Here is a 21,918-nt window from a genome sequence, read left to right as displayed (position 1 = left end):
CAGAGGCTATGAAGGAAGTAATTTGGCTTAACGGGTTGATGGAAGACTTGGGAGTTGTTCAAAGTCACATTAGTTTCTATTGTGACAGTCAGAGCGCTATTCACTTAGCGAAAAATCAAGTCTACCATTCAAGGACTAAACATATCGACGTGAGGTATCACTTTGTGCGGGAGATCTTTGAAGAATGAAAGATTCTACTTCATAAAATTGCAACAGCATAAAATCCTGCAGATATGATGACCAAGGTGGTAACAGTAATCAAGTTCAATCATTGTTTGAACTTGATTATCATCTTGAAAGTATGAACACCTTCGGGTGTGTGGCGCTTGTGAGGGCAATTAGAAGCACTACATTAAAATAACTTCATCAAATTTGGGGAGTTGAAGAAGTTGAGTAGGATTGGTAATTTCAAGCCAAGGAGGAGATTTGTCATATTTGGCTTGAAAGTTGATGAAGTTCAAAGTTGGTAAAGTTGACATCTTTGGTTGGTGGCCAACTTATTGGAAAATTCATCTTGGTTGGTGGCCAACTTATTGGAAAATTCATCTTTGGTAGGTGGCCAACTTTGAACATGGGAATTTCATCTTTCGTCCCTAAATATTAGGTTATTTATAAGTTTAGTCCTTAAAACTTAAATATAAATAGACTTAAGTATTTCATTAGAAATCATCCCAAAAACAAGTTCTCTCTTCCTCTTGTTTTCTTCATTCTCTCACTTTGGGAATTCTAAATAATTCCATTCGTTATAATATTTGTTGATAGTGAAGTTATCATCCAGTGTGGTATCCGAGGAGTAGACGATATTCTCGTCGAATCTCGTAAATTTGGTGTGTTCTCTCCTTTATTGTTCTTTATTCGGTGTTTCAATTGTGTTTCAATATTCAATAGTTTGACGGGTTTATCTGCTGTGTAACCTTTGGTGGTTTTGATCTTGACATTTTAGGTCAATTTTGAAACTACTTTCTTGTGGGAAATAACCCGGTTTCCCCAACATGGACTATAGTCAAATGACTGTTACGCTATCTCTGTGACACCTTGCGTCATGGCCTCACACTCCGTCGTAATTCTCCTCTTTCTCTTCATGCCTTCTCTGATGTTACCTAGGCTGGTGACAAAGATGATTTTACTTTTACCAGTGCTTATCTTGTTTATATTGGCTGTAATCTTGTGCCTTGGAGCTCGAAGAAACAAAAAATTATTGCTCGATCTTCTACTGAAGTTGAGTGTCACTCTGTCGTAGCCACAACGGCTGAGTTACATTGGCTTTGCTCCCTCATGTCTGAGCTTGGCGTCATCATCCCACAACAACCAGTAATTTATAGTGACAATCTTGGAGCCACACATCTATGTGCTAATCCAGTGTTTCATTCAGGCATGTGTTGCATTATGCTTTCACTTCATCCATGAGCAAGTACAAAATGGTTGTCTTAATGTTTTTCATATTTCCACCACTTTTCAGCTTACTGATTTCTCACGAAATCATTGTCTCATCAACAATTCATAACTGTTGTTAACAAGATTGGCCTCACTTCGTTGTCGTCCATCTCGGAGGGGCATGATAAGAGTAAAGAGATTGCATAATTATCTTGTTAGCAACATTATCTCATTTTCTTGTATTTAATTTTGAATATGTTAATATATTATTTAGTACTTACTTTTGAATAAATTATTGTTAGGAAGTTTGATACTCGATTTGTGTATAAAAAGGTTAACAGTGATTACTAAATACAATTAATACAATCATCTTTCTTAACCTTCGTGGTTCTTCTCTTTCTACAATCGATATCATTGGTTTGATATATATACATGTTATACTTCATTTGTATCTATTCATAAACAATTTCGTTAAAATCGAAGTCTCTAGAGTAAGAGGAGGCCATCGAAAGGTTTTTCTCCACCAACCACATAGTTCAGGTTGTCACATTCTCTAACATGTCATTTTCTCTTGACATGATTATTGACATGATAATCAAGAGTCCTTAAAAATATTTTGAAACGTAAAACCATAATATTGATTATGTAAAATATATATTTGTATTCAAGATATTATATTTATATAATTTTTAATATGTTAATAATTCTTATTATTGCATTTGTGTGTCTTGCTTTAGATAATGCTTTAATTATTTTTTTTTCTAATATTATTTACTTTTATCTTGTATAAAATCATAACATTAATAGGAAATAAATGAGATTTTTTTCAATTAATTCCTAATATTTGATCTGTTGATCGATTATTTTAAATTGAATTTTAAAGAGACTCATGATGAGAATAATCCTCTCAATACATTTTTCTCTATTTATAATAAGATTCAAACTTTTTATCCCCTCTTGATTTTGATTTGATTGGCATGAACCAACCTTAAGCTTACCTTTTCCTTAGGACCTAAAAATGAGCAGAAACAAAAACCTTGATATGCCCTCTTTTTCTTTCTTTCTACCATTTCTTCTCCTTCAAGTTTTTTTGTTCTACATTCCCTTCTATAATCATAGTTACCAAAACGCAAAATACCTACAACTGGTAGAATCTCCTACACCTGGTAGAATCTCCTACACCTAAAAGCAACTACAATTTAATAATAAATAAATCAAAGTAGATTTTTTATAAAGAGGTTTTAAAGTGTAGATTAGAGAAGAGATTGTAAATATTAAGATTTAAAATTTAAATTTAATAAAATAAATCAAGTTATAAAAATGATTGCATAATACTTATTCATAGATATTAATCATTGTATAAAACTCTAGCTACTTTCCAAAAGATTGTTTTTTGTTCTTTTTCTTGTTATGATTTTTCCTTTGAAAATTTTTATTTTTTATAATTATAGTTTATTCCTTTTTTAAAGGTGAGTGTGGTTAATTATGAGTCAAAATTATTTCTTCACCTTTTCCTTTTACATTTGGGGCCTATCAAACAAAGTTGTCTCATATACTTTGAGAGTGAGACTTACCACAAAATTCCTTTTCTTTCAGTTTAGCCCATATAATATTGTTAGGTTCAGACATGTTTTATGGGTACATTGCTCATCAGTAGACTGAAAAACAAGTGAAATATATTAGCTCTTTAGTGTCCATAACTTATTTTTAGAAAAATGCATAATGACATGGGTCACCTTCCGTAATTTACCCTTATTTATATTAGCATTACATTTGCATAATAATTGTAAAAAAGTACTTTGTTTTTATTTGTATTCCTTAAAATATTTTTTAAAAAAGCGATTGATTTTATGCTGTGTAATAATGATATTTAATTTTGTCATTTATAATAACCAACAAAATAAAGAAGAGTTTCACTAGGCCAAAGTATGTTGGTTGAGGTGTTGAATCAGCACTTACTGGAAAATAAATTTAGTTGGACTACTTAAAATAATGATATTTAGATATAAAAATTATTAAAATTATGTTATGTGTCATTCAAATTATAGAAAAAATAATTATATTGAGATAAAAATTAGTTGTTTACGATTCAAATTATAAAAAAAATATGGCATTCTTGTCGTAATATACCTTGAATTTGACAAAAACGAAGATGGAAAAAACGTATGATAATGGAAATATCATTTCTAAAATATTTTTTATTAATCTCGAGTAATTACAAAACAATATTTGTTTAAAGATAAATATCAATCATTTGACATTGAACGTTCACATCCTGATATTACTGATGTTCGAACACGAGACCTCAAAAAATAATAACAAATCGTTTGTTACTAAATCGCTCGGTTCGTGTTTTTTTTTAAATATTTGGAGCAAGAGATTGGCATCCTATTTTTTTCAGAAAAAAGTAAAAGGGTGAAAAAGGTAGTGATTCTAGTAAAGGGAGACAAAACCGTCTACTTTGTGTATTGGAATATGAATTCAAGACCAAATAAAATATTATACATATATATATATATTCTCTTATGTATGATGCTTGGTCTCATGGGTAATAAATTCATGGGAAAATGGAGTGTTTACTATAAAAAAGTGTTGAAAGAGAAAACAACTTAGAAGATGGGAAAATATTAGAATAAAATACATTTAAGATTTAAAAGAAATTATACAAGCAAACGATATTGGTGGTAAAAGAATTATTGTTATTTTTTAAGGTTTCGGGTTCGAGCACAAAAACTATTAGGAGTGTGAGTGCTGGCAAATAGTTAAAAAATCTTTAAACAGATACTACCTTATACATTCATATTAATAAAAAAAAATTAAAAGAAGTTGCCTCGAAAATAAAGGTGGAATTCAACTGCTAGATAGGGAAATAAAGAGATGAACGATAAGCTTCTGTTAACCGGCATGAGATGTGTGAATCTGTTCTTTTTGTAGGTTTCTTCTCTCTTTATTATTAAATAGAATTCAAAGATATTGAAGAATTTAGGCATGAAACTTGTCATTCTGAAATTAACAGAATTTTTGACAGATCATGCATGTATGATTTAATACGTATGTAAGTATTTGGAGAGTCACTTTATTTGTTTAAAAAGATAGCCATGTCTTCATTAATATTATACATTAGCAGTGTATAAGTTCCAGCAATCTGAATCTGCATCCATATACTCTCTCCCTTGTTTATAATAAAAAGTAAAAAGAAAATTGTATCGCTATCCAAAATATTGGTGGCTATCTTTTATTCCCCTCATAGTATTCCTCATTATCATTATTGGTGCACTTGCAGACATACATGCGTTAACTATATAACAAAAATCTTGGTCTTCAGAGGGAAGTGGTCAAAGATTGAATGAAATGTCGTTTCATGCAATAGTTGGATCCACTAGATGAGAGTTTGTATGCACAGTAGGGCTGCAGATTCGACCAACCAACACAGCTTGGGGTTCCACACTGTTTCAGTTTTGAACGCTTTTTCTTTTTGCCCACGCCCCCCACCTTTTCTCTAAACAGAAGCTGCCAACAAGATCCATATACCTGTATTTTTATACTTTTAAACTAGCACTAGTTATATATATATCGAAAAAATCAAAAAATTGATTCGGATTATATTATACAATTTAATTTGGTTAGTGTTTTTCAGTTTCGATTCTGCTTAGAAATTTAATTTTATAATTTGGTTTGATTTTGATTTTTCATATGAAACTCGTCTGTTTCAAATTAAACTAAATTAAAAAAGAAAAATAAATAATGATCCAAATCAAATTCATTTTGAATTTGTTATAAGATAAACTTACATAAATAAAATCCAAAAACTAATAATATTACTTTTTGTATGAATTTAAACGTGTATGTTTGCACTAAATTTAAGATTGGAGTTTTTTTTGGAGGTTGAGTCTGAAAAACAGTGGTGAATTAAAAATTAAAAAACCAAAATGAACCAAATAAAAATTAAATTTTTTATATCATTCTATTTCAATTTTATTTTCAGGGAAAAAATTCTAATGTTATTCAATTCACATTTGATCAGAAAAATTGAATTGAACCAAATCGAACACACCCCTAACCCTATACCTGCATTTTTATAGAAGTTGTTATCGTTATTAAAATTAGAAAATATCCAAATTACAATGAAAGTTTGCAATCACAATCTTAAGCATATTAAGAATATTTTTATATATTCATTAACACATAAAAAAACTAGACACTTAAGATTACAGAAAAACCATATGAGGAAAATGTTAAAACCCTAATCAAATAAACTTAAATAAAAGGTAAATACAAAAATATCTAATTGCATCAGCAAATGAACCACAAAATGAATTAAACTATTGAAATACCACAAATCAAAATCGAGTAACGTGAGAAAAATATCAACAAACGCAAATCGCATATCCGAATCCAATCTGAGAGTCAAAATTAAGAAAGATCGGCATAATAACAAATAAGCATCATCTTAATCGTTCGTATTGATATGAAACCCAATCCTAAAAGAGATAAACAAAAAAAAACGGTCAACAATCGAAAACATCTAAGAAAATAAGAAAAAAGTATAATAAAAACAGAAAACTATAACATAAATAAAAAATATTAGAAATAAAAAATAAAAAATTAAATATACAATATAATAAAATTATATAAAAACAACAAATACTGATTGTGCACAATGAAAACCATATATTTAGCGCTCTCTTTCTTTTTATCTTTCTCTATGCTAAAATGTAACCATTTGGTTTGAATTTCAGAGTAACAGTGAATCTCTCATATGGTATATGTTCCATCCAATCCATCAACAAACACATCGCTCCACTAAACAAAGCAAAAAGGCATCATATGCACCCCCCCCCCCCATTAAGCTGATTTATTTGCAGGATGAAAAGCCTATGTCAACTACATTTGGAACAAAAAAATGTACTCACCTGTCTTGTTATGCAGACGTCACCTTGCTTTATACGTACATCATATATATACACATCTAAAACTGACAAATGTCTATTTTCTCATATTTTAAATTTACATCATATTTATGTTATTTTTTAATTGAGATTTTAATTTTAATGTTTTTCTAGTTTTCTTATTACCCATTTGTCAGACTTTTAGTGCGGCCGAGACAACTTTTAGTGCGGCTGGCTTGTAAATTACACGAAGTCGTGATTTATTTAAGATTGATTCGATTAAATATTTAATTTGAGTTTAAGTTAGTTCGAGTTTTTAATAAATTATTTGATATTAGACTCAAAAATATAATATATAAAAAGTTTATTTTTTTAAATTAAATTATTAATAATATTAGCAATTTTGTTGATTTTTTTAAAATTATAGTATAAGGTTTTCATGCATTTAAGTTTTAAACTCAAGTTTGAATTTTGAGCTTCAATCGAGTTAAATTTCATTTTTTTTTTTCATTTTAAACTTTTACGAGCTTCAATTCATGGTTTTAAATTTGAGTCAAATTTAAACGCACAAATTTTCGATTCGATTCGATTCGAACTTAATGATACTCAAACTTAACTCGTCTCATTTATAGCTATAGGGGAGACTCATGAGGATCCAAAGAGAAAAACTTGAATTATTAAAATTGTCGGTGAGAAAAACTTAATGATAATCAAGCTTTTATAGGCCCATGTACATTACTAAGAGCTTAAGGTATGTGAGTACATTGAGGTTGTGCATATATGCTGTCACCACAGCTCGTATAAGGGTCCATTGAGTGACATGTGAAATTTGTCCCGAAGGACCTCATGTATATGTCCCAAACAACCTATGTATATGTCCCAGACTCTTGGCATGCCAACTATACTTATAGCTCCCATTTCACATGACATGGGCTTGAAGATTTATATATTCCATATAACATTCATTCATCACATATTCATGTACTTGTATTATTTCTCTTGTAATCACATATGTCTTATCTCATACCACATATCACATGTACATATATTCATCAATCTCATATCATATAGCATACATTATTTAATTATGTTCACATAAATCGTATAGCATATATCAAACATATATACATATATAACACTTATGCATGTGTTTATAATGATCATCATATATGCATGTTCCTAACTAATGGACCATGAGAACTAACATAGGAAATAGACATATCACAAGTCTGATTTTCATTGAACTATACATATAGTATGCACTCACCTTAGCCTCACTTAATTCCAAATCCACTTCTATGATTTTTATCAATTTGGATCGATCCTAACTCTGCGGTCGTTCTGACACTTTCTTGTGCTCGATATCTACACAATCATACATATTATATACATATCAACATTACAAATATCATGATTCCATCCTTAATTTCTTAGACCAAAAGAAAGACTTAATTTCATTTTATACTTGGAGTAGTATCGGCGCCCCCTGTAGGGTATCGATACTTCCCTAACTGTGGTATCGATACCAAGCCTAGGTATCGATCCCAAATTCGATTTTGTAATCTTTTTTTCAAAAATAGAATCGATATTGTCCTTATGGTATCGATACTGCCCTTCAGGTATCGATACCTCATGAATAACTTTATCAAATTCAGGCTTATCGTATTGATATTTTCCGACCAGTATCGATACCCATATACCAAATATTAATCTTTTACCCTTGAATTATCGGTACTTGATGAAGCAGTACTGATACTCATAGCCCAAAATTCATTTTTTAAACCCAAAACTTTACCCATATCAGCTCAATTCCTTCATATTTTATTCCCTTTCATACTCTTAACTCAAGTACACATACTCAAACCAATTTCGATTCATCTAACACATCCTTATCTTCAAAATCCCATCATATATATTGAAATCAATAATCCTACCAATTTTTTAACATATTCTAATCTCAATTCTAACACTTTACACTTCTTAATTAAGCTGATGACAAGTCAAATTTAGTTTAAAATTCTACTTATAAACTCTTTTCCAAGATTTCACTTATAAACCCCTCAACTTTAATTCTTCCTAACTTCTTCGTCTTTTGATTTTTAGATAACTTAAGCTTTCCTTAAGTTTAAGTATTACCCAAAGAACATAAACCAAACTTAAATTCAATGAATAACCAACTCATAAGAAAAAACACCTTTACTATGATAGCTCACGGCTGAAAAGAAGAAGAAGAAGAAGAATAAGAGAGTTCTCTGGATATTTCATTTCCTTTCCCTCAAATCTCCACGTGTATATATCACCACCATATCACATTTGTAATCCATTAATTGATCAAAAGACCATTTTTCCCTTCCCTTCATCCTTATTTTCTATTAAGTCCTACACATAATTTTCCATATAAGTCCCTAAACTATTCAATTTATCTACTTTAATCACTAAATTATGAAGTTTTACAATTTGGTCACTAACCCGATGTTTGGGATGTTACAAATCTCCCCCTTAGGAAAATATGTCCACAAATTTTCACTGTACAAAGAGATGGGGTACTGATTCCTCATGTCCTCTTCACACTCCCATGTTACTTCCTCTACCTTGTGATTTATCCATAATACTTTCACGTATGGAATAATCTTGTTTCTTAGTTGTTTCACCTCGTGAGCTAATATTTGGACCGGTTCTTCCTCATAAGTTAGGTCAAGATGAACCTCTATCTCTTATGGTTATAATATGGGAGTGATCCGACCTATATCTCCGAATCATTGAAATATAGAAGACATCATGAATTTTTTCCATTTCAGGTAGAAAAGATAATTGGTATGCCACTGGTCCCACTCTTTTAATGATCTCATAGGGTCCAATAAATCGAGGATTAAGCTTTTCTTTTTGTCCAAACCTCATCACTTTCTTCCACGGAGACACCTTTAAGAATGTTTTATCTCCAACTTGAAATTCTATCTCTTTTCTCTTAAGATCATCATATGAATTCTGTATATCATCTACCGCTTTGAGATTATTTTGAATCACTTGAACTTTTTCTTCCACTTTCTGAATCAACTCAGGACCAAGAACTTCTCGGTCTTTAAGCTCGTACCAATTCAAAGGCGTACGAAATTTCCTCCCATATAGAGCCTCATAGGGATTTATCTTGATACTTGACTGGTAGTTATTGTTTTAAGCAAATTCAGCAAGTGGCATGTATTTTTCCCATGATCCTTTGAACTCAATTACATAGGTTCTCAACATATCCTCCAAAATTTGGATAGTCCGCTCGGACTGTCCATATGTCTGAGGATGAAATGTTGTGCTAAAATTCAATCGAGTTCCTAATCCTCAATGCAAAGTATTTTAAAACCTTGATGTGAATCTAAGATCTCGATCAGAAACAATTGAAACCGGTACACTATGCAATCTAATAATCTCCCTGTTGTACAATTCAGCATACTTATTCATGGAGAAATCAATTCTTACTGAATAAAATGGGCTGACTTATTTAATCTATCCACGATTACCCAAATTGAATCTCTTTTGTTCGGAGTTAAGGGTAACCCCGTCACAAAATCCATCATCACATTCTCTCATTTCCATTGAGGAATAGAAATTGGTTACAATAGTATAGATGGAACCTGATGCTCAGCTTTGACTTACTGAAAAGTTAAACATTTTGACCAAATTCCATAATATTTCTTTTCATTCCCGACCACCAATATGGAATCTTGAGATCCATATACATCTTGTTTACAACCGGGTGATCGTCAATGGACTATAGTGAGCTTCTGTTAATAGTTCATTCTTCAACTCATCGTCATCCGGAATCACTAATCTCCCTCGGTAATACTGATTCCCATCAGTTTTAATTTCATAATCATTAAGCTCTCCATTCTTTACTTGTTGTAACCTATTCAAACACTTTTTATCTTTGGTTTCCAATTCCTTAATTTGATCTAACCATGTTGGCTTAAGTTTTAATTCTGCACATATTGCATCATCTCTTTCTAATGACAACCTGACATCTAAAGCTTGTAAGACTGCAAACGTCTTCTGACTTAAATCATCCGCCACCATGTTTGCTTTTCTAGGGTGGAACTCGATTACCACATCATAGTCTTTTAGAAATTCCACCCATCTCATTTGTCTTAAATTTAACTCTTTCTGGGTCATCAAATACTTCAAGATCTTATGATCGGTATATAAATAACAACATTCACCATATAAGTAGTGACACCAAATTCTAAGAGTGAACACTACTGCAGTCAACTCTAGATCGTGCGTTGGATAGATTTTCTCATGTGGTTTCAATTGTCTAGACGCATAAGCCACCACTTTACCCTCTTGCATCAACACACATCCCAAGCCATTATGGGACGTGTCACTATAAACCATGTATTTCTTTCCAAACTCAAGTTGAACCAATATTGGAGCTTTTTCAAAATCTTATTCAGCGTTTCAAAAATTTCTTGACATTCAGGAATCCAAGCAAATGCCACATCTTTCCTCATCAACTTAGTTAAGTGTAAAGCTATCATCAAAAAGTTCTTAAGGAACCTTCGATAATAACCTGCAAGTCCGATTAAACTTCGAACTTCAGATACATTATTTGGAATCTCCCATTCTAGAATGGCTTTTATCTTCTGAGCATCAACCCGAATTCCTTCCGCATAAATCACATGCCCAAGGAATTTCACCTCATTCAACCAAAACTCACATTAAGATAATTTGTCATATAACTTATTATCTCTTAAAATCTGTAAAATTATCCTCAGGTGTGCACTATGTTCTTCATTTGTTTTCGAATACACCAATATATCATCGATGAAAAAACTACGAATTGGTCTAGATAAGGTTGAAATATCCTATTCATCAAGTCCATAAAGGCAGCTGGTGCATCCATAACTCCAAAAGGTATAACAATGAACTCGTAATAACCATACCTCATTCTAAATGTCGTCTTTGGAATATCTTTCTCCTGAATCTTCAATTGGTGATATCTAGATCGCAAATCGATTTTAGAGAAAACTGAAGCTCATTTCAACTGATCAAACAAATCATCAATTCTAGGGAGAGGATACTTATTCTTGATAGTCACCTTGTTGAGATGCCTATAGTCAATGTAGAGACGCATCAACCCATCATTCTTTCTAATGAACAACACCAGAGCTCCCCAGGGTAATACATTTGGTCTATTGAATCCTTTATCTAATAATTCATGTAACTGAATTTTTAACTGCTACAACTCCTTTGGAGCCATTCTGTACGGTGTCATTGCAATGGGAAATGTTCCAAGCATTATCTCAATACGAAATTCCACCTCTTTATCCGGAGTTAAACCTGGCAACTCTGCAGGAAAAACATCTAGAAACTCTCTGACTATGGGAATTTCTTCAATCCATTTCTCTTTGGTTCTAGTATCCAACACATTAGCAATGAAACCCTGTCATTCATGTAGAAATAACTTCTTTACTAACATTATCGATATAATGTTTTCCAATAGATTCCATCTTTCACCGAACACTATTACTTCTAATTCGTCTGGACTGATTAATGTTACCCTCTTCAGTCTACAATCAACATTAGCATGATAGTGATATAACCAGTCCATTCTCAGTATCACTTCGAATTCATCAAAGGGTAATTCCATCAGATTAGTAGGGAATTCAATTCCCTAAATCCGTATGAGATACCCTCGACATACTCTATTTACCCAAGCACTGTGCACTAATGGATTTGTTATTGTCACATCACTACTAGTAGCTTCTAATTGAATTCTCAATTGTTTCACCAATTTACTACTAATATATGAGCATGTACACCTCGGATCAATCAATACGATAATGTATTTATCATACAGTAGAAAAGTACATGCAATTATCTCTGGATCATCACGATCTTCATTAGTCTTGATGTTATACACTTAAGCAGTAGAGCGTATTTCCTGTTGAGTAGAAGATTCTGACTCTACCTCTACCATGTCCTCTCTGAGACATCGAAGCAGATCGCTCTGACTGTGTAACCCCTTCAGACCGATACGGATAGCCCGATCTGATTTGGAGTGTCACATTAGGGCCACTTGAGCGACCAATCGTAAAAAAAGTGGGAAAATTTAAATTTTTTTCTTAAAACATGTAAACTCATAAAACCGTTTATGAATACAAAATAAAATTTATCAGTATTCGAAACAAAACATATTTTCAGACTTATATAAAAAAATACAATTACATGCCCCTAATCACATGTACCATACACTTCAAGAGACACTGGAAGAACTCCCTTACTGAAGTCGATAACTGCAATGGTACAATTCTTTTAACCTGAAATGGTGAGTAATAGAGTGAGCTTCGAAAAGCTCAGTAATACAAAACTACCAGATGATGCTGAAGAATGTGCAGATACAGATAAACATATTTTTCCTTATATGTTCATATATTTATAGATTTCTTTGGCTGAGCTGAGGTCTCATTGATATTTCAGGTAGTAAAAGATAATATTCAGATGGAAATATTTCAGATATCTAGGTTCATGAGATCATAAAAGGTTATCTAGTGTGTTCCCGTAAAACCAGTAAAAAGATATAGTTTTTTTTAAACGTATATATATATATACCCCCATCAGTTCACATCATAAATGTGTAGGTTCCCCAGAACCATACACCCAACCACACATGCCATTTAGACCCTGAGCACAAAGCCGAGAAGTCTGAAGATAATCTTCCTCCAACAATAAACCCCTAGATAAAACATTTCTCTGTCGGTAAATGGAGATATCAGAAATCAAAACAGAATTCAGATCAGATATCAGAACAGAATACAAATAAGAAATCGTAATAGAATTTAGGTAATGTATCAGAACAGAGTTCAAGTTAGAAATCAGATAAAATATTTTTATGATTAGGGAACACACCAGAGTTTACAAATATTATTCAGAGGTACTGGATAATCTTATCATGTAGAAAAAAACAGATCTTCAGTATGTCTATAGAATGTTTGAATTTAGAATCACTATTGGAAGAGATCAATAACTGATGGAATCATCAGTTATTCAGAATGAAACTTGAGCTGATAAGAAAGAAATGAAGATTCATGACCATTACAATCTATGACGATTACTCAGATTATTTAACAACTCCAGATGAATAGCTCCTAGAACTAATACTTGTCAACTTGTCAATTCATTTACCTTTTAGGGTATTTACTCTTTAATACTAAATATTCTTATCCACAGATCATCTTCTGAGTTACTACTGAACAGATCTTAAGGAGACCAACAGATATTCCAATGCTCTTAATTTCATGTTCACGCTTTCATTATATCATGAACTGCTGACATGCTTGATTTGTAGTTCATGATCCATAAGAACATTACATTATGTATGTTCATTAACGTTTCAAGACTCATCCAAATCACTTACTTAATCCTTAGTCCTTGAGGTTACTTAATTCATTTAGCAGTCAAGTCCATTATAGTTACTTCGAGGATTTTCAAGGTAATCCAAACGTTTTTGAATTTCATATATATATATATATATATATATATATATATATATTGTAATTCCGTTCAATTCAATTTGGTCTTCGTGGTTGATTTGTCGAACAAATATCCAATTCATAATACTGAATACAATATAGAGTTGAGCTAAGTTGAATACTTCCAAAATTATCATCGAGCCACACTTGAGGAAACGAACATGCATTCAAGTAATATCTATGTCTTTCAGGTACTGATATAACACTAGCATTGATTGCTCGGCTTAATATATGATCCATAACTTTTAAGAGGAGTACCACATCCATGTTTATTTGGATTCCTTAATTAATCCAACACTTCTACTAAGTTTAGGTCATAAGGGTATTCTGGGCATTCTGGTGCTCAGTTTCATTCTATTCTTTTCAGACCTCGATGATATCCAATCATTCATGAGCTTGGTGATATTCTTGAGTTATTTTCATTACAGGGGTATTTTGGTCATTTTAGAGATCTACGGTATTTCAATATTTTCCTTCCATCCGATCTTATTATTTAATTTAATATTATCATTTACTTTAGTCACTTCAAACAATTCTGACAAAAGAGAACCATTGATAGATCATTCTTCAGGTATTTACTTATAACTCGGATATTTTCGGGTCAAGTGCCTTCTCAGATTTTACAAACGAAATATCAGGAATTTTTCTGCACTAAGTCAGGGTCTTAACAATCAAATCCGTACTTAATCGAGTTAAGTATGAATCCTCAAAGTACTTTCTCATTCATGGTCAACTCGGACTATTTTACCTCTCAAGGGCATTTTTTTAATTTCTTAACCAAATAATTTCAGTAATAACTCTTTAAGAAAATAACTATAATTCAAAATTCATATGGTTAATTGCTTTTCCGAACAGTTTCTGATCTTGAAATTATTCCCTTAACAGACTTCTAGTATCTTGCACAAACTCTCGTGGGTTAAAAACCAGTTATCCAAATCTTCGCAAAACTAGCATTTTTTATGCACATCTGAAATTTTACCGGATCAATATGTCTTTTCAGATTTATTAACCAACTTCCAGGAACAATTCTTGTCATCTTACAATATAAGGGTATTTTCGTAATTTTACTCTACCGAAGTATTCTCATAATTTCTCATCCAATTACCTTTAACATTTAACCTTTAATGACATATATTATAAGCTACAAATCTATGATAATTCCTTTATCACTAATTACAGAACTCATAATATAATTCTAACAGTCTATCAATTTCTTATATTAATCATCTGAACCATAATCAGTTGCCAAATTTCTACTATATTCGGATCGAGTATAGAAATTCATTAACTACACAAATGAGACCAACATTATTTTATTCATGCATGTACCAATATTCACGTGTTCTATAAAGCATAAAGAGGTAGTAAAGTATTACATCGATTTTCCGTGCTATACCTATCGATCATTTAAATTCCATTTGAACACCCTCGATCTTTAATCTAACTTCCAATATTTTCCTCACGATCCATGACATCAAAATTATTAACTCGTATTCAAATAATTTTCCCTCGCCATAAAAATAACTTATTAGAATCTAAATAATAATTTGAGGACTCAATTGGTAAAATTAAAAACTAATGTTGCCATCAAAATAGTTAATTACTTAAATTAGTGATTAAATTGTTCTTGTAAAAACTATTATGTCATAACTATAACCACTTGAAAACTAAGAGACAAGATAAAGATCTCACCAAACTTGGATGACACACCTTGTGATTTACCCATTTTGCACTTTAATACAACCTCCAAAATCATGTGCATTACATTGCTCATTTCACGTTCATTTTAAAAAAAAAAATTTCTTTCTTCATGTTCTGCTCTGTAATTGAATCAAGAAAGCTTGCCAGGCGATCGCTAGTACAACGCATCAACCGTATATTTTTTCACCGTTCGAGACTTCATTTACATGTTCGAAGCATCTTATCCTCCTTATCCTAGATTCGACCATCATTCATCGAGAAACCTTATGGATCATTGTAGATCTACCAAAAGCCATTTGGTTTTCTTAAAACAAAACATGTCAGTTTACATCTGGCGACCTTCCAATGATTTTGAACTCGAGCTATGTTGTTCCTTATTACCGGCCAAGGGTAGTACTGAAGTTTAAACGAAACCGCTAACTACCATTCTGACACACTGAATATCGATATGTCAAAAACTAATGATTCACAATAAGAGAAGAAGGAAACATTAACGAGCCAAATATAGAAGATTCGGGTTTTACTAATCAAGCCACAGTTCAAGTGAAATCATCAACTACTATCTCTATGCGATAAATTTCAGACAAAATAAAAGTTAATAATTCTAGAGAACGGTTCCTCAGCAAAATTACCAAGCATAATATCCTGGTTTAGCTTTTCCAAATCAAGCTATAGTCCAAGCAAAACTATCAACTACTCTGTCTATGCTTTGGATCTCAACATTCCAAAATTTATTGATTTGAGTTAGGAGAAGGAAAGATTACAGAGCGAAAAATCCATGATTCCTCTTACGCCTGATGATACTAGGCCGATATGCTCTTTTTCAGGAAATAAAACGTTGGCTCACTTGATGAATCTTATGAATAAAAACCCAAAATATCTTATTTATATGTGGTTCCAATTATTTTGAATAAAATAATATTCACATCAATCAAAGATGGATAGAATTCACGTGAATTCTAGAGTCCTCTAAACCCAAAGAAAGGTAAAATTATAATTAGAGTCCGCAACCTTCTTAAAATTCCTTGATAACCAAAATTTTAATTAGACCACTTTTATAAATATCATATGAAATTTTAAATCATAGATTGGGGTGTTACAATTCTCCCCTCCTTAAAATAATTCCGTCCTCGAAATTCATTCATATCACATAATTGCATAAATGAAACTTCCATATGTTCTTCCATATCTTCATGTAGCTTTTACAGAAGTACGAATCCTCCACTAATCTTTAACCAGTTGAGCATACATTCTTATCAGAACTTTTCCTCATCCCAATAAAAGAATCTGAACGAAAATTTCCTTGAGCAATCAATTTAGTCTTGGTTATGAGAATAGGCTCATAGAGCATTAGCATATCTAACTTTCATTTCTGGAGTCTGATCGGAATTTCTCAGATAAGTAACTCTCACATGGCTCGTGTGTTACTTTACATAATTTAGACAGACGTTACTCATATTCCTTTATAAAATAATAGAGTTCTAACGGATGAAAACTTATGTTTGCTCGTTATAGATAGGGATTCAACCTTGGAGTTCCGACTCAAAGAAGTACGATTGTAGTCTAGGGGCATGTACTGATCAGACATCTTTTTGAAATTCGATCGGCCGGTCTATCTTTAAAAAAATTGACTCAACCATAGCTCTGATACCACTAAATGTAACCCCTTCAGACTGATGCGGATAGCCCAATCCGATCTGAAGTGTCACATTAGGGCCACTAGAACGACCTACCGTAAAAATAGCGGGAAAATTTAAAAATTTTCTTAAAACATGTAAACTCATAAAATCATTTATGAATACAAAATAAAATATACCAGTATTCGAAATAAAACATATTTTCAAACTTATATAAAACAAAATACAAGTACATGCCCCCTAATTAAACGTAGCATACTCTGCAAGCAACGTCGGAAGAACTTCCTTCCTGAAGTCGATAACTGCACTGGTAGAATTCTTTTAACCTGAAATGGTGTGTAATAGAGTGAGCTTCGAAAAGCTCAGTAATACAAAACTACTAGATGATGCTGTAGAATGTGTAGATACAAATAAACATATTTTTCCTTATTGGTTCAGATATTTATAGATTTCTTTGGCTGAGTTGAGGCCCCATCGATATTTCAAGTAGTAATAGATAATATTCAGATTGAAATATTTCAGATATCTAGGTTCATGAGATCAAAATAGGTTATCCAGTGTGTTCCCATAAAACTAGTAAAAAGATACAGTTTTTTTAAACACATATATATATACCCCCATCCGTTCACATCATAAATGTGTATGTTCCCCATAACCATACAACCAATCACACATGCCATTTAGACCCTGTGCACAAAGATGAGGAGTCTGCAGATAATCTTCCTTCAACAATAAACTCCCCAGATAAAACATTTCTCTGTCGGTAAACGGAGATATCAGAAATCAAAACAGAATTCAGATCATATATCAGAACAGAATACATATAAGAAATCGTAACAGAATTTAGGTAATGTATCAGAACAGAGTTTAAGTTAGAAATCAGATAAAATATTTTTATGATTAGGGAACACACCAGAGTTTACAAATATTATTCAGAGGTACTGAATAATCTTATCAAGCAGAAAAACATAGATCTTCAGTATGTCGATAGAATGTTGGAATTTAGAATCACTATTGGAAGAGATCAATAAATGATGGAATCATCAGTTATTCAAAATGAAACTTGAACTGATAAGAAAAAAATGAAGATTCAGGACCTTTACAATCTATGTCGATTACTCGGAGTATCTAACAACTCTAGATGAATTGCTCCCAAAACTAAATACTTGTTAACTTGTCAATTCATTAACCTTCCAGGGTATTTACTCTTTAATACCAAATATTCTTATCCACATATCATCTTCTGAGTTATTACTGAACAAATCTTAAGGAGACCAATAGATATTCCAATGCTCTTAATTTCATGTTCACGCTTTCACTATATCATGAATTGCTGACGTGCTTGATTTGTAGTTTATGATCCATAAGAACATTACATTATGTATGTTCATTAACGTTTCTAGACTCATCCAAATCACTTACTTAATCCTTAGTCCTTGAGGTTACTTAATTCATTTAGCAGTCAAGTCCATTACAGTTACTTCGGGGTTTTTCAGGGTAGTCCAGACGTTTCTGAATTTCATATATATATATATATATATATATATATATATTGTAATTCTGTTCAATTCAATTTGGTCTTCGTGGTTGATTTGTCGAAAAAATACACAATTCATAATACTGAATACGATATAGAGTTGAGCTAAGTTGAATACTTCCAAAATTATATTCGAGCCACACTTGAGAAAACGAACACGCATTCAAGTAATATCTATGTCGTTCAGGTAATGATATAACACTAGCATTGATTGCTCGGCTTAATATGTGATCCATAAGTTTTAAGAGTAGTACCACATCTATGTTTATTTGGATTCCTTAATTAATCCAACACTTCTACTAAGTTTAGGTCATAAGGATATTCTGGTCATTCTGGTGCTCAGTTTCATTCCATTCTTTTCAAAGCTCGAGGATATCCAATCATTCCTGATCTTGGTGATATTCTTGAGTTATTTCCATTACAGGGGTATTTTGGTCATTTTACAGATCTACGATATTTTAATATTTTCCTTCCATCCGGTCTTATTATTTAATTTAATCTTATCATTTACTTTAGTCATTTCAAACAATTATGACAAAAGAGAACCATTGATAGATCATTCTTCAGGTATTTACTTATAACTTGGATATTTTCAGGTCAAGTGCCTTCTCAGATTTTACAAACGGAATATCATGAATTTTTCTGCACTAAGTCAGGGTCTTAACAATCAAATCCGAACTTAATCGAGTTAAGTATGAATCCTCAAAGTACTTTCTTATTCAGGGTCAACTCGGTCTATTTTACCTCTCAATGGCATTTTCATAATTTCTTAACCAAATAATTTTAGTAATAACTCTTTAATAAAATAACTATAATTGAAAGATCCTATGGTTAAATACTTTTCCGAACAATCTCTGATCTTGAAATGATTCCCTTAACAGACTTCTAGTATCTTGCACAAACCCTCATGGGTTAAAAACCAATTATCCAAATCTTCTAAGCAAAACTAGCATTTCTTATGCACATCTGAAATTTTACCGGATCAATATGTCATTTCACAGTTATTAACCAACTTCCAGGAACAATTCTTGTCATCGTACAATATAAGGGTATTTTTGTAATTTTACTCTACCATAGTTTTCTCATAATTTCTCATCCAAGTACCTTTAACATTTAACTTTTAATGACATATATTATAAGCTACAAATCTATGATAATTCCTTTATCACTAATTACAGAACTCATAATATAATTCTAACAATCTATCAATTTCTTATATTAATCATCTAAACTACAATCAATTGCCAAATTTCTACTATATTAGGATCGAGTGTAGAAATTTATTAACTACACAAATGAGACCAACATTATCTTATTCATGCATTTACCAATATTCACATGTTCCATAAAGCATAAAGAGGTAGTAAAGTATTACCTCGATTTTCCGTGCCATATCATTCAACCATTTAAATTCCATTTGAACGCCCTCGATCTTTAATTTAACTTCCAATATTTTCCTCACAATCCAAGCCATCAAAATTATTAACTCATATGCCATAAAAATAACTTATTAGAATCTAAATAATAATTTGAGGACTCAATTGGTAAAATTGAAAACTAATGTTGCCATCAAAATAGTTACTTACTTAAATTAGTGACTAAATTGATTTTGTAAAAACTATTATGTCATAACTATAACCACTTTAAAACTAAGAGACAAGATAAAGATCTCACCAAACTTGGATGACACACCTTGTGATTTACCCATTTTGCACTTTAATACAACCCCCAAAATCACGGGCATTCCATTGCTCATTTCACGTTCATTTTAATTTTTTTTTTTCTTTCTTCATGTTTTGCTCTGTAATTGAATCAAGAAATCTTGCCAGACAATCGCCAGTACACCGCATCAACCATATATTTTTTCACCGTTCGAGACTTCATTTACATGTTCGAAGCATCTTATCCACCTCATCCTAGATCCGACCTCCATTCACCGAGAAACCTTATGGATCATTGTAGATCTACAAAAAGCCATTTGGTTTTCTTAAAACAAAACATGTCAGTTTGTATCTGGCGACCTTCCGGTGATTTTGAACTCGAGCTATGTTGTTCCTTATTACCGGTCAAGGGCGGTACTGAAGTTTAAACGAAACCACTAACTACCATTCTGACACACTGAATTTTGACCTGTCAAAAACTAATGGTTCACGATAAGAGAAGAAGGAAACATTAACGAGCCAAATATAGAAGATTCGGGTTTTACTAATCAAGCCACAGTTCAAGTGAAATCATCAACTACTATCTCTATGCAATAAATATCAGACAAGCTAAAAGTTAATAATTCGAGAGAATGGTTCCTCAGTAAAATTACCAAGTATAATATCCCTGGTTTAGCTTTTCCAAATCAAGCTATAGTCCAAGCAAAGCTATCAACTACTCTGTCTATGCTTTGGATATCAGCATTCCAAATTTTTTTGATTTGAGTTAGGAGAAGGAGAGATTACCGAGCGAAAAATGCATGATTCCTCTTACGCCTGATGATACTAGGCTGATATGCTCTTTTCAGGAAATAAAACGTTGGCTCACTTGATGAAAGAATAAAAATCCAAAATATCTTATTCATATGTGGTTCCAATTATTTTGAATAAAATAATATTCACATCAATCAAAGATGGAAATAATTCACGTGAATTCTAGAGTCCTCTAAACCCAAAGAAAGGTAAAATTATGCTTAGAGTCCGCAACCTTCTTAGAATTCCTTGATAACCAAAATTTTAATTAGACCACTTCTATAAATATCATATGAAATTTTAACTCATCGATTGGGGTGTTACAGACTGTCCAGGTTCTTTGGCTCTCAATGGACAATCTCTCATGAAATGTCCTGATTGCCCACATCGAAAACAAGCTTCCGATTTTACTCTACATATACCACTATGGTTTCTTCCACAAATATGACATTATCTGACTTGTCCCTGATTTGCTCTTCCAACACCAGACCCTACTGATTGAGTTTGTCTAGCTCTCATCTAATTTCATCCTCTAGCGGAGGATGCCACTGACTCATATCTCGTATGAGATTGAAAACCAGAATCTCTACCTCTTTTGGGTGGTGCAGAACTTGATAAAGTCCCAATTCTTTGAGAAGGTTGGCCTCTTTACTCCCCAAACCATTCATTTTGAGCTATCTCTAGAGCTTTGGCACGATTAATTACCTCCTGAAAGGAGGAAAAAATCAACACGATCAACATCTCCTTTAACCTTGGGCGTAAACCCTCAATAAACCAATCATATGTGTCTTTCTCTATCGGAACCAACTC

General features: G+C 32.1%; 2 long non-coding RNA genes across 2 annotated transcripts; both read right to left on the bottom strand.

The window, feature by feature from the left end:
* Positions 1–15,468: 15,468 nt before the first annotated feature.
* On the bottom strand, positions 15,469–16,330 carry LOC120177809. Its single transcript, XR_005521472.1, has 2 exons — positions 16,246–16,330; positions 15,469–15,917 (listed from the first exon to the last, which is right to left on the bottom strand). It is a non-coding gene; the product is annotated as an uncharacterized LOC120177809 (long non-coding RNA).
* A 1,072-nt stretch (positions 16,331–17,402) lies between these two features.
* LOC120177808 lies at positions 17,403–21,194 on the bottom strand. Its single transcript, XR_005521471.1, has 3 exons — positions 21,103–21,194; positions 20,330–20,785; positions 17,403–17,444 (listed from the first exon to the last, which is right to left on the bottom strand). It is a non-coding gene; the product is annotated as an uncharacterized LOC120177808 (long non-coding RNA).
* Positions 21,195–21,918: the final 724 nt, after the last annotated feature.

This window comes from Hibiscus syriacus, unplaced genomic scaffold (assembly GCF_006381635.1).
Source record: "Hibiscus syriacus cultivar Baekdansim isolate YM2019G1 unplaced genomic scaffold, ASM638163v2 tig00112319_pilon, whole genome shotgun sequence".
Taxonomy (NCBI): Eukaryota; Viridiplantae; Streptophyta; class Magnoliopsida; order Malvales; family Malvaceae; genus Hibiscus; species Hibiscus syriacus.
The sequence above is the reverse complement of the archived record's forward strand: the minus strand, read 5'-3'. Positions and strand labels throughout refer to the sequence as shown.